Source organism: Cydia fagiglandana, chromosome Z, assembly GCF_963556715.1.
Source record: "Cydia fagiglandana chromosome Z, ilCydFagi1.1, whole genome shotgun sequence".
Classification (NCBI taxonomy): domain Eukaryota; kingdom Metazoa; phylum Arthropoda; class Insecta; order Lepidoptera; family Tortricidae; genus Cydia; species Cydia fagiglandana.
In genome coordinates, this window is record NC_085959.1 from 35789071 (window position 1) to 35803893 (window position 14823).

The following is a 14823-nucleotide window of genomic DNA, read 5'->3' on the forward strand; positions in this document are numbered from 1 at the left end:
AAAGTTCGGAAAGACCGAAACGTTAAAGAATCGCTAATCTCGTCTAACCGTTATGCATCGTACGAGACAAAATCGCCAAGGTCTCGCAGAGGGCACGGCGATGCACTCGCTAGACCGCGGAGCACTTTCACTGTCGTCGGAGACCACCGCGCCTCCGCTGCACTGCACCGACCCACGGCCGGCCCGGCCGCCGACCTTTCATCTCCATTACCAATTTGTTTACCAAACGTTAATAGTAACGGACCTTTCGATTTAGATTGAGTTAAGTAAGAGCACGTTAAGGTCTGTATATTCCTGATTTCCTAATACTAAAATGACTTTCGGCGCGATTCGGGAAATGCATTAGATTCACTAGTTATGAAATAGTAAAGATATATGTCGTTCCACGGCAAAAGGTACCTTATGGCGGCTGGCGCTTCATCATCATCATCATTGGCCACAGCATCTTTGCAGATGATAGTTACAGCGACTAAAGAAGGTATTTTGAGGAGTAGTCTACAGCCTACATCGACTGCGATGACTGCAAAGACCAACGGCCGATCGGCACTTCTTGCCGCATCGATCACAGACGTGCCTTGACTCCTGGGGTGGTCCAGCAGCTCTATAACCCAATATTTAGCCGGGCCAATGGTACCTTTTGCCGTGGAACGTCACATATCTTTACTATTTTATATCTTGTGAATCTCTAATTCATGTCCGAGTCGCGTCGTTTTATGAGATGCCAGTTTTTGTCATTACAAAACATTATAAGATTCATAGGTCATAGTCATAACAACACGCGCCTATGTAATTATTAGTATAATTGTCTCACGATGTTTATATTTTACGACGGCTATTGTACTTAGATATCGTTTGCAGATTAAAAAGTTTATTAGATCTATTAACCCTTTATAAGGCCCGTTGACAGGGACGTGCTATCGCAGAATTTGTTGCAGCTATCAGAAGCCTACATTTCAAAAATCTATTTTAAAAGCAAGTTGAATATTCAATTAATGCAAACGATTTTGAGCCCTATTATTAAAACAGTATGGTTGAATTTCTGATTGAGCGTATGTGGTCGATATATCGCCTCTGCCTTATAAAGGGTTAAGTAATCAAATAAATACTTTGTTGTTCACTGTAAGTTCGCACATCATGTAACGACATGGCTCAGCCGCATTATTGGTGAGTTTGGCACATCGACCTGTCACTAATATTTGGGATCGAGTATAGGTGTGTGTGAAATGTGTAGGAAGGGTTTGTGAGGAAGCATTGCAAGTCCTCGACACGGAAGGGTCCCGCGTCCCGGAGGACCGATCCCGCGGGGCGCCGGCAGTGGGCCGGCCAGTCACCGTTCTGCCGGCGTGCCGCGCGCCCGCCGCCTGCGACGTTCGACTATTGTTCAGTTTATCTGCCACCCATCCACCTCGTATGAACTCGTGACGTGCTGAGTGAGTGACAGAGTGATTGTGAGTGACTAGCGAGGATTTTTTGCAAAAGGATAGTAGAAGCGGATGCTGCGTTGAGGACTGCGGAAGTAAATGTAAACACTTTGTATATTTTGTTTATAGTTTAAATAAGTTTCAAAGCGATATATGACATGGTAGTTTTATGTTTTCGTAACGGTGGTTCTGAGTAGCCAATGCTTGTTTTTATCAGAGATGATTTAAAATTATTAATATCAATCAGTCAATGTTTTCTAAAGCTTTTGCATGTTTCGCAGTTTTATTTTATAATATAAGTAAAGGATTTGTTATTAAGTACTTATGTCATTAACGAGTATTTAATTTGTATTTGGTTAAAAACTTTCATACATATTTCACCGTTGTCGAGTAATAGCAGAATGAGGAAGCAGTGGTAAACTCGAGACATTAATAATATATCTTATACCTTTAACGAACGAACATAATATACACGACATAACGAACATAACGAACGAGCAATTCTTAAATAGACATATTAGATATACCTATCATCATCTTCCTCGCGTTATCCCGGTATTTTGGTCCCCGGGCCATTTGTATCCCGGGAGCCTGGGGTCCGTTTGGCGACTAATCCCGAGAACTGGCGTAAGCACTAGTATTTACGAAAGCGACTGCCACCTGACCTTCCAACCCGGAGGGTAAACTAAGCCTTATTGGGATTAGTCCGGTTTCCTCAAGATGTTTTCCTTCACCGAAAAGCGGTTGATAAATATCAAAAGATATTTGACAACATATACCTAGCAAATTTCATCGAAATCGTTAGAGCCGTTTCCGAGATTTCCGAAATATATAAATATATATAGATATATAAGAGTTGCGTTGCGATGGTGGCCTAGCGGTAAGAGCGTGCGACTACAATCCGAAAGTAGCGGGTGCAAAGCCCTGCTCGTCCCAACCAATGAGTTATTCGGAACTTATGTACGAAATATCATCTGATATTTACCAGTTGCTTTTCGTGGATGAAAATATTGTTAAGGAAACCGGACTAATCCCAATACTTAAGGCCTAGTTTCCTCTCTGGGTTGGAAGGTCAGCTCAGCTGGCAGTCGCTTTCGTAAAAAATTGTGCCTACGTCAATGTTTGGCATTAGTAGTCAAGCGGACCCCTAGCTCCCATTGGCCGTGGCACAATGCCGGGATAACGCGAGGAAGAAGATGGCTGTCAGTATCCAAATATAGAAAAAAACTACTTCTGCGACTAAGCAAGTATTTGCTTAGTCATCCCTAACTATCTCTATCTACCTCTTCACAATCAACATGGACACAAACACAATCAACAACAAATTAATTTAGGTACAGTCGCCATCGGTTATATCGGAGCGGTCACGGTGCTCACAAATATCTGAGCACGCCTCTATTGTCAAGGCGTTAGAGTGCGTGTTCGGATATTGTGAACACCTTGGCCGCTCCGATATATCTGATGGCGATTGTACCTATGGAGATAGTTTAAGTCGTGGGTCGTGGGGATGCGCATAGGATAGTTTCATAATATCGATCATAATCCTATGCAGCACGTCAAGTCCTTTAATATACAGGTTGTTTGGTACATCGTTTGTCAAATTAAAATGACAGATAAGTTAGTCATTTGTTATTTTCGCATGCCAATAAATAAAGCTTCTACGTTTTTTTTAATCTCTACGCGCGTTTTTCGAATATTAAAAATTATTACGTACGAGGCGATAGTAATTGACTCAACCTATTTGCCATTTTAATTTGGCAAACGATGTACCAAACACCCTGTATATAATTTAACCTCCTGAAACCCTTGTACAATTTTTTGAACATATTCCACACTATATTCTGAACTCCTTCCAAATTCATTAATTCAAAAGCAAAACAAACTCTCCTGAGTCTCTGGAGGATGAAGCCGTTCAGAAGTTATATTATGGTAAATATTAGATAAATAGGTATAATATAACACTTATGTACACATATATGTAAATCCTATCGAGCCATCCTATTGAATTCAACATTCCGGGAAATTATACATTTTGGGATTTCAACATTCAATGAATTACAATTTCTCAAAATGTTGAATTCGTAGAATGTTGAATTATTTTGAAGTTGAGTTTCTATGATGTAGACTTTTTTGGTATATATAGTTTTATCAATCATTAATTAAGTTACCTAATTTTCATGCCCACGCCGCTGGAGCCTTTTACGTAGCGTTTCGTATATACTGAAAATTATATTACCTATATTATGTTCTTTTTCCGATTGTAATATTATATTCATAATAGTTCTATTATTTGGAATAAAACCGCATTTTCGGATAGCTCAATCCGCTAGCCAAACGGAAAATAAGTCGAAAAGTTATACTATCGTAGGTACGAAAATGCCTATTAGAGCTTGGTTGAATAAAGGGAAGTCACTTTAGTCTAGAACAACATTCAACATGTTGAAAATTCTACTTTTTGCAAACCTAACATTTTAGGAATTCAACAGTCCGGAAGGATTTAAGTGTCTACATTCATAAATAAAAAAACCGGCCAGGTGAGAGTCGGACCCGCGCACTAAGGGTTCCATACCATTTCGCAAAAAGCGGCTATAAAAATCACGCCCCATTTAAATATTTATTTTATTTTATTTTTAGTATTTGTTGATATAGCGGCAACAGAGTACATCATCAGTGAAAATTTTAACTGTCTAGCTATCACGGTTCATGAGTGAGAGCCCAGGCTCGCCCGTATGTCACCAGTGACATTTCAGTTAATTTTCATTCACCGAAAAGCAACTGGTAAATATCAGATGATATTTCGTACATAAGTTCCGAAAAACTCATTGGTGGGTACGAACAGGGCTTTGCACCCGCTACTTTCGGATTGTAGTCGCACGCTCTTACAGCTAGGCCACCAGCGTAACGCAATCGCAATTCTTATATATCTATATATAGGTATAATTTCGGGAATCTCAGAAACGGCTCTAACGATTTCGATGAAATTTGCTAGGTATATGTTGTCAAATATCTTTTGATATTTACGAGCTGCTTTTCGGTGAAGGAAAACGTCGTGAGGAAACCGGACTAATCCCAATAAGGCTTAGTTTACCCTCCGGGTTGGAAGGTCAGGTGGCAGTCACTGGTGACATACAGGCGGACGGACAGCGGAGTCTTAGTAATAGGGTCCCGTTTTTACCCTTTGGGTCTTCTCTGTCGTATTGTCGTACCAAATTGTGAACACCTGCGGTAGTCAGACACTAACTGACTTAAACAATCGTGGGAAATCGGTATTAACGATAAGCAGATGATCAACTAGCTTACATTTTATGTAACTGTTTCCTAGTTGATTTTAGTCATCAAAGAATATATTGGAAGTAAACATAGATACAGTATACTCATCTAAAATTACTGCACTTCGCTTAAGTAGCATTGACTGTATACATCACAAATTCACAACACCTACGATATACGTCGTAAAAATATACAAATATGTGTCACTGATCACATAATATAAGTAAATACTCCGAAAAATAACTTTAATATAACACAATAGTTATAATTTAAGCAAATCGTAATTTGTTCTAAGGTACGTTATAATATAAAACGTATAAATGGTTAAGTACTTAAGTGGAAAGTTAAGCCACTGTGAAAGGAAACCATAAAATTGACAGTTGTCTATTCGTTGGCTTTATTTCCTTTTTCCTTTCGAGGTATCTATAAAGGTTTTCCCACAGATAGATGTATCCTTATTCTCTTCTACCTCATGTCTACCAGTGTCTAACACAAATCCTTGACTTTTGACATCGTCATGTCAAATCATATTAACATTTAGCTAATTCCTGGCTATCAGACTGTTAAATTTGTAAAATATTTAGCCGCTGTAAGTGAATGTAAACATAATGATGGCGTTTAGTTGGCGTGCAGAGTGCAAAGGGATGCCCAATCGCCGGGGGAGCATCCTAGACTAAAAAATGTGGGCGTGGCAATAATCATGATTGGAAATAGATTGAACAGAAGTACGAATAACATAAAGGTAACCAAAGCTCGATGATAGATTTGTTTAAACTACGAATTATTTAAACAAGACATAGTTGACCATCCTTTCAGGAATCATTTTTTCGTTTATACTCGTAGCTCGTAGGTAAGTAGTTGCGCAAACATAAATCTACCATTGGCTGTAATGAATATCATTAACTTATTAAGCTCGTCGGTCGTTGGTGCCACTACGTATTTTTTGTTCAGAAACTGTCAGTTTAATATATGTGAGAATGATATTACAAAGTAGTGTTTTTTCTTTGACAGTTTCGATACCACTTGTCTATCTGCTGGACTTGGAGAAATGAAGGAAAAAGGTTGAAGACACGCAGCAGCTCAAAATACCTAAAATGTAAGTAATATATACTATTACTTAGTACACGTACGTTTTTCTTTACGAATTTTAAGATAGGAACAGTACATAGTTATTAAAACATTTATAGTGGTACTACTTCTGCCTTTTACTTATTTATTTTATCTAATTGGAACCAAAAGTGACACAAATCTGTAGTTTATAACAATTATAGATTATTTTGGCATAGGTATTCAATGACATGTTTTCTTTTAGAGTGATTAAAGCGCCATCTGCGATAAGCTTTCCGCGTTTATCATTCAAGTTCATTCGAGTTTGATAGCGCTGGCGACTTTATGAGGTACAATATCAAAGTTTCGAGCATCGTCGATGCAAATATCTGTAGTTAAACATACAGGGTGTTTGGTACATCGTTTGCCAAATTAAAACGGCGGATAGCTTGAGTCATTTGCTATCTTCTCATGCCTAGAAAAACAAAATTGGCCATGGTTTTTTTTACTACTACGCAAGTAAAAATTTGAAATTTACGGAAAACTGTCATAGAAATGAAAAAAATTTGTTGCACCATTTTAAAAATTTCTAGGCCTGAGAAGATAGCAAATTACTCAACCTATCTGCCGTTTTAATTTTGCAAACGACGTACCGAACACCCTGTATATATATAAATTACGGAGTTGGCGATTCGAGTCGCACCTGCACGTAGGTACCACAGAAGTTTGAACGGTTTGCCCGCAGTGAGTTTGCATAGATGGTTTTGCATCGGTGAGTTGCACACACTTTCGCTTAGCACTGTCGCTTGCAAGCGGCACGAGACATTGCTCGGTGGTATTAATACTAGATTTTTTCCTGGACAGTTTAATGAACTTTCATGGTTCTTACACAAAAAAGGGTTAGTTTATTACGTTACATAAAAGCCTGCAGTCTATAGGAACTTAAGTGATGACAAGTATAATCAGTCGAATGTGTAAGAGACAAGTAAGAATCAGACTATACGACAAACTCAAATTTGTTATATGACTTCAACCACGCTTAATGTGCACTGACTTGGTACTCTTGACTCAGGCCAATTCGAACGCACACTGATATCAATGATATGGATGTCTCGCCCGCGTCAATACTTGCACTTGCATATGCACGATAACTGAATGCCATCAGTTCTAGACGTCAGTCTGATATCAGTGTACACTCGAATTGACTATTAACCATACCATAAAATGTATACCTATTTAAAGTGCTTATCCCAAGCTTTGGAACATTTAGCTACCCGACTTGACATAATTTAGTACCTAAAATAATAATAATAATATCCCACGCCACGTGTATCCCTTGCCTTTAGATTAAATTGTCTTAAAGGGCCTCTGCGCTGTTGGCTTCGGCCCCACGCACGCCTCCCAAAAGTCCGGGATCCCATGGTCCCGAGATGTGGAAAGGATAATAATATAATAATGTCACAGTCGTTGGGTATTGAGGAAGAGGGTATTAGACGGTCGGTGAAGGAGCGCTTTTTTAGTCGGCTCACAAAAGTACTTAACAGTCTTTTGTCAGGAGGCAACAAAGTGCGCGCCTTCAACGCCTGGGTAATGCCTCTGCTCACATACTCCTTTGGCATACTAAGGTGGACTCAGACCGAGCTGGATGCCCTGGATCGGAGGGTCCGACAGCTGCTCACCACACACCGTATGCTGCACCCACGCTCGTCTGTTATGAGATTGTACATCCCACGGAAATGTGGAGGTCGCGGCTTTCTAAACGCCAAAGTGTACAATCTCAGGAATTATTTCCTCAACAACGAGTGTGGGATGCATCGTGATGTGGTGGCAGCTGACAGGGGCCTCACGCCGCTCTCCTTGGCGAACGAGAACTGGCGCAAACCTGTAGTACTAAGCACCGAGGACCGCAAGGCGGTATGGAAGGATAAGCAGCTACACGGGCGGTTCTACAAGGCCCTCATGGGACCCGATGTAGACCTACCCGCGTCGGTGAACTGGCTACGATTCGGGGACCTCTTCGGAGAAACCGAGGGTTTTGCCTGTGCAATTGCGGACGAAGTTATCATGACGAATAACTACCGGAGATATATCCTGAAGGACGGTACGGTCGACATTTGTCGGGCATGCCGCCGTCCCGGAGAGTCACTCAGGCATATTATCTCCGGTTGTTCTCATCTTGCTAACGGCGAGTACTTGCACAGACATAATCTCGTAGCCAGAATTATTCACCAGCAACTTGCCCTCCTATACGGCCTTGTGGACCGTGAAGTGCCGTACTACAAGTACTCACCTGCGCCAGTTCTCGAAAATGGTCGTGCCACGCTCTATTGGGATCGATCTATCATCACTGACAGGACTATTGTAGCCAATAAGCCTGACATCGTGCTGATAGATCGATCGCAGCGCCGGGCTGTGCTCGTCGACGTCACCATCCCCCATGATGAGAATCTCGTGAAGGCCGAGAAGGACAAGTCCAGCAAGTACCTAGACTTAGCTCACGAGATAACCGCCATGTGGGATGTTGACTCGACGATCATTGTTCCTATAGTCGTGTCAGCGAACGGTCTCATAGCGAAGAGTCTCGACCAACACCTAGAGAGACTCTCGCTAGGTGGTTGGATCAAGGGTCAGATGCAGAAGGCGGTAATTTTGGACACGGCGCGAATAGTACGTCGATTCCTCACTCTGCGGCCCTGACCACCGGCAGCTTGGGCCCTGCCCCGCTGCCGGCGGCACCCTAGGTTAGGTTTTTTATAATGTGTTTATAATTTTCTTTTTATTGTTTGTAAGTGTTTTTATATTTTACTTTTATATCCATATTATAATTAACCTAACTTAAGAAGAAAAATAAATAAATAGTAAATTAACCTCACTTAAGAAGAAAAATAAATAAAGAGAATAATAGTAAATTTAAACCGGTTGAGCTACGGGCCTAATACCTACAAATTCATATTTTCAGTAAATGAAGTGGTAACTACTGGATAGCTGTCGAGTTTATGTGAAAGCGCCAGTTAGGTCAACTACCCGCCACTCCCCATGCGAGCGGTTGATCGTGTGCAATGTATAAAGGCTGGCTCGAACATATTTACCCAAATATTCTTTAAAATTTTGTACTAAAAGGGGTAAATTACGTTTATTTGTGTACGAGTAAATACAGGTATTAAGGGGTAGGGATAGGGGTTTATAAAGGGGTAAATTTATCCCTTTTAGTAAAAAAAATTAAAGAATATTTAGGTAAATATGTTCGAGTAATACATCCTGATGTATCGTATTATCTTCATTCACTTTAAAAGAAATTTATTAGCGTGTACAGGTCTTTATACCGTTAACACTAAAAACACTCGAAATCGGTCTGAAACACAAAATATGTAGGTACCTACATATTGGATATGCATTGGATTTCTGGTCGATGTTTTCCTACTTTTATTTTACGGTAAATGACTGAGTTCAATCTCTGTAAAATTTACGGGGTTTTAACGTTACGGTACACGTTAAGCCCCGGGCCTGATTGAGGCCCTTAATTGGATATACCTAGCAATGCCACTGTACCGTAATACCGTATCAGGAGAGGTAGTGTAGTCGTTGTTTAACTGATCAGGAATACCTTTAAATATTAGCTCTAATTGACTGTCTGGAGAATTGTTTTGTTATCTGAAATTAAAGTAGGGTATATAAATCGGGCTTACCAAACTCTTTTGCATCGAGCCTCTATTGGGATTATGTTGAAAATAAATGTACTGGATACCTAACATGTTGTTAACCATATTTCTGTCTAGGCCTCACCATCATCCCTTTTTCCATTTAATCACAAGCAACCCGAGCTTAAATGAAAATTATATTAAAATGCTTGCTATTTTTGACACCTACGATACTCATACGATATTCATCAAATAATCTAAAAGGCTAGTAATATCGGAAATATAGTATTCATTTGCAGTTTTGCAGGACAGCGTGATGCTATAATGTCTACTTTTGTAAGATCATCGTCACTGAACTGTATAATTGCTATACATGACGTCCCAAACCCATTTTTCAACAGGTATTTAAATAATACATGTACTATTAGTGAATCTCTGGGAAATCCATGCCAATTGACAGTTCGTACTTCGTGGAGTATAATAACACTTTTCGCGAAATAGGCCCCTAAATAGATATCTAAATATATCTAAGTGTTTAAAGTATATTTTGATTATTTTCCGGGTCACTTTAGGAGGTTTTTACCTTCTCGAATGTAGAACAACAAACCACGCGTTGAAATTGTGCTTTAAGTTTCTGTAGTAAGTAATACTTACCTAGTACAACTACGCAATGAGTAGATGAGTATCGATTATAAATATTAGTTATTATCGATTATAAATTAACGATGTCGATATTTTAATGTCAAATATATACGTACGTACCTATTCTTGACCGCGCATATTTATGCGAATCTGGAAAGCGGATTTTAATGTAGGTAGGTACATGATTAATAAATTGCTGCTGAATTTCGTAATGAAATATTGTCCCAGTGTGGACAGGCGCAGGTAATTGATGAAAAAATTACTTAATTACTTATATAAATATATTAATTACCCATTCATTAATTATCCATTTTTTTATATTATGAATGGGCTTACTTAATATTAATGGTTTACGCCAGGTTAAAATAATTTATAATTACTTAGTTATGATTTATCAAGCCTCGACTGCCTACTTAACAAACAACAATAATTTAATTATTTCGATGATTCAAATAGACGTTCGGCAAATTCTAGATAGCCATTAATTTTCAACAGATCTATAAACGTAGCGAGCAAACGTTCCGCGAATGTGTGCAAATGATTCCTCGCCTATATGTGAGCGGTTAAGATGCATAATCGCACGATGAACGCAGTACAGTCTATTGTGATTAGTTAATTTGACAAGGGATCATGCGCATAACGATCTAGTTGCACATGAGACCTTTTGTTACGATACGGTTGTATTGTTGCGGGCGGCGGTAGTTTACGAGGTCTTTCACCGTTGCATTATATAGGTCAGTCAGATTAGCCGCGGTCCCTGCACTGTGTACCAAGTTAATGGCTATTGTTGTAGTCAATGTATCACCTGAAAAAGGCCTAACTAACTACATTCCTCTCACGGTTTTGTGATTTGTGTGACCTATGTCAAAATTTCCGAAAACAGCTGATGGAGAAGAAATGGGAGTACGCACAAAATATCCATATGCTTTTTGTTGATTTTGCCAAAGCATACGACAGTGTCGACAGAGATACACTGTACAAGATTTTGCGGTACTTCAAAGTGCCAGAAAAATTGGTAAAAATGATTGCTGTAGCTACCAAAGTGAGCAAGATGAGGGTAAGAGCTTGCGGAGAACTGACGGCCGAATTTGCAGTTGTCACTGGCCTGAAGCAGGGAGACGCCCTTTCGCCAATGCTGTTCAACTTGGCACTCGAATACGTCGTCCGAAAATTGCTTATGTATGATGGGGGTGTAGAGTTGAACGGCAGACATAAGATCATTGGCTATGCTGATGACCTGGGGCTATTGGCTCAAAACAAAAGGGACCTGGAGGCCATGGCTAGAATTGTGGAGCAGGAAGGGGAGAAGATAGGTCTCAGAATCAACCACCAGAAAACCGAATATCTCCAAATGAAAAGGTACAAGAACACCAGAGTGAAAAGAGAAGACCTAGTAGTCGGAGCAACCACCTACAAAGGTGTAGATCATTTTAGGTATCTTGGTTGCACAGTAACTGATACCAACCGAAGGGAGGAAGAGATAGATATTCGAGTCCAAAACGCCCTAAGATGCTCGGCAGCGCTCCATCGAGTCTTAGTGTCCAAGCTGATCAGTAGACCAACCAAGATTCGAGTCTACAAGACCGTGATTAGACCAATTTTGATGTATGGGTGTGAAGCTTGGACGCTGACTCAGAAAGAAGAGAGCAAGCTCTTAGTGGCGGAGAGGAAAATCTGGCGGAAGATTCTGGGACCTATCAGAGAGGAGGATGGAACTTGGAGGCGAAGAAAAAATAGGGAGCTAGAGGAGCTGGTTGCGATGCTTAATATAATTGGCGAGATCAAAGCAACACGACTCCGCTGGCTTGGTCACCTGGAGAGAATGGGGGAGGATCGTGCTGTGAGAAGAGCGTATGTGGGGCGCCCGGGCGGAAAACGTCCGTCTGGGCGTCCCAGATACCGCTGGAGTGACGAAGCCCAAAAAGACCTGTCTGCCCTCGGAATACCCAACTGGCGTGAAGTGGCGCAAAATAGGGCAGAATGGCGCTCTCTTGTGTCAGAGGCCAAGATCCTCTTTGGGTCACTGAGCCAGTGATGTATGTATGTATGTATGTCAAAATTTATGTGTTGTGATTTAGTTTTTTTAAATATAACCTTTTCTATTTGAAGTGTGAATCGAAAATCCGCTGGCGTATAAAATGTTGTCAAGATGGATTACTTCAATGTATCACAACAAAATACATATTATATATGTGGTACAGTCGCCATCAGATTTATCGGAGCGGCCAAGGTGCTCACAATCATCTGAACACGCCTCTATTGTCAAGGCGTTAGAGTGCGTGTTCAGATATTGTGAATAAAACCTTGGCCGCTCCGATATATCTGATGGCGACTGTACCTATTATCTTACTCAAGTAATTCAACTGGCATTTTGCCTTATATATAGCTTTGTGCTATAAAAAGTGTAAAATATAATTAGGTACCTCATATGCCAAGTCTAGATAAATATTTAGGTCATACGCAGGGCTGATTCCAAATATGCACCTACTTGAAAACTCGCCACTACTCCTTTTTATTAAAGTTTAATTTTGTAGCAAATATTGTGTTAAGATACGAGCTTTGTTCCTTAAAGAAAGTTCGCTTATCGCCGCGTATACGAGTAGACTCGTTACATCGGTGAAGTGCGCCGATATCGTGTTAGTTTCCTTCGACCTGGTTTTGCATATTTCAATATTTTTAATATCTTTTCTAATCGGTTGATGCTAGTATTATTTCTGGGTCGCATTATCAGGCGTTTTTATTATGTAATAGGGTATTAGACTGTATTTAAAATAAATAATTTTACACCATGCCCATGCCATTTTTGAATTAAGTATATAAAACGTAGACAGCAGTAATTTTTTGACGCAATTTATATTTTAAAACCCGTATAAAACTATTAAGAGTAGTTAATTAGATTGCGACATCACATGCTAGTGTTTCATATAAATTCCATAGTAGCAAAATCGTTTTGACAGTTCGAAAAAAGAAACTGATTTGACTAGTAGTCAAATACCCTATTACGAGGCTTTAAATGTGAAAGATGCCTCATTTATTTATCAGGACGTGTAGGTACTACAAAATACAACCAAAATAATTGAGTCGCTTAACTTCAAACTCGGGTAAATCCATCTGTCAGATTATGCGATTTTGGTATTAAGAAAACGTAATAGGGTAGATATTTGCTGAGAGGGTCCAATGGATTTACCCGAGTTTGAAGTTAAGCGACACAATTGTGAGTAAATACAGTGTTCAGTTAATTCCAGAAATGGCTTGAAATCGAATAAACCATTATAAAGTTTGCTGGTCATGTCTAAAAGCCAATATAAAGTCAAAGTTCAAGAGTTTTAGAGTAGGTATTATCGATTGTCATGACCTGATTTCCTTGTGTGTCTCTGGATAGGTCAAACCATTGCAAATTTATGTTCTGATTATCCTGATTATCTTCAATGTAAAATGAATAAGTTTTAAAGTTTTATGAGACGAAACGGGACGCTGTTGTCTTAGATACTACTCTTATTAAATTGATAACAGGATATCCGCGGTCTCGTTGTTGATGGATTTGCTTGCGCGAATTTTCGAAGATTTTTTTTTGGGATTGTAAAATACATCTTTGATTTCTGAAATGCAAGGTACATTATTGTAGTTAGCACTTATCAGGGCGTGAGTGATAGGGTTGCTGAAAGTAAGTAGATTGATTGTGGAAGTAATGGCGGGAGACTAAGGGGCCCGATTCGGATTTTGAAATAGATATCTATTAGATATCTTTTAGACATCACCAAGATACGATAACGATATGTTTAAGATCTAACTTGTCAAATTTGAGATTGGCGCGATTCTGGAGATACTCTTGAACGATTTCCACAGGATATGACTTAGAGATTCAATTCACATCTAATAGATATCTAACGTAAAAGTGACATTGGTTGCCCGAATTGCGCTGCAAAAGAGAACTAGTTGATATCTAAACTATAATGGATCTAGTACGTGTCGTCTCTTGTGAATATCTTGAAGTTCGAATACGGCAGTAGGGCCGCTCTAGTTTCGGAGGTCGCCGCCCGATCGTGAACTCTGCACTCCGCTCGATTGCTGCCGGGCCGGTAGCTTTTCGCGTATTACGTAATGTGGATCCTCACCTTTTAGGTTTTATTTAGATCAGGCATTTGGAAAGAAGGATTCATTGTTTTGATATATGTCCTGTCCTGTGGTAACAACTACTTACTTAATTCGAATTTAGTAAATACATATTTTGAATCCGTTTAGATTCTAAATTTAGCTATGTTATATTTATATGTATAGGATCTAATTGTATGTATTGGCTCCTCTACACGATGGGCCAACGCCGGCCACTCCAAAAGACGCATTTATGCGTTAGAGGGAGTAAGTGATACTGCTATCTCATTCTACCGCATGGCTGCGTCCCTTGGAGTGGCCGGCGTTGGCCCATCGTGTAGAGGAGCCATATGGTGTAGGTATCAGTGGCGGCGCGTCCACAAAAGCCGATTCCCACCGGGTTGCCTGTTTTTGGACGTTTGAGTAGAGTTGTAAAAGAAATAATATGTAAGCCAAATTAGGCTTGTAATTGTAGGGTTTATGGATTTAGGCATAATTATTGACTAACAGGTAATTTGCATGCACACTAAGTTTTACAAGTCTGTTTTTACCTATTACCTATTTTACCTATTTTATGTTAGGTATATATTACCTATTAGAGAATCTCTTCAGTAAAATAGCATGTCGGTTTAGGTAGTCTTTTTTCATAATTGCATAGCTGCAAGTGACGTACCTAGTAATTAACCTAATTAAATGTTAGCGTCCTGTGCAAA

The 14823-nt window shown here is 39.7% G+C and overlaps 1 protein-coding gene across 1 annotated transcript in view; it reads left to right on the forward strand.

Moving 5' to 3' along the window:
• The first annotated feature begins 1321 nt into the window (after positions 1–1321).
• The window catches only part of LOC134678629 (hormone receptor 4), a 163314-nt gene continuing 149812 nt past the window's right edge, over positions 1322–14823 (forward strand). The window contains exons 1-2 of the mRNA XM_063537274.1: positions 1322–1522; positions 5703–5787. The gene's annotated coding sequence lies outside the window, so the exon portion shown is untranslated. The remainder of the gene's footprint in view (positions 1523–5702; positions 5788–14823) is intronic.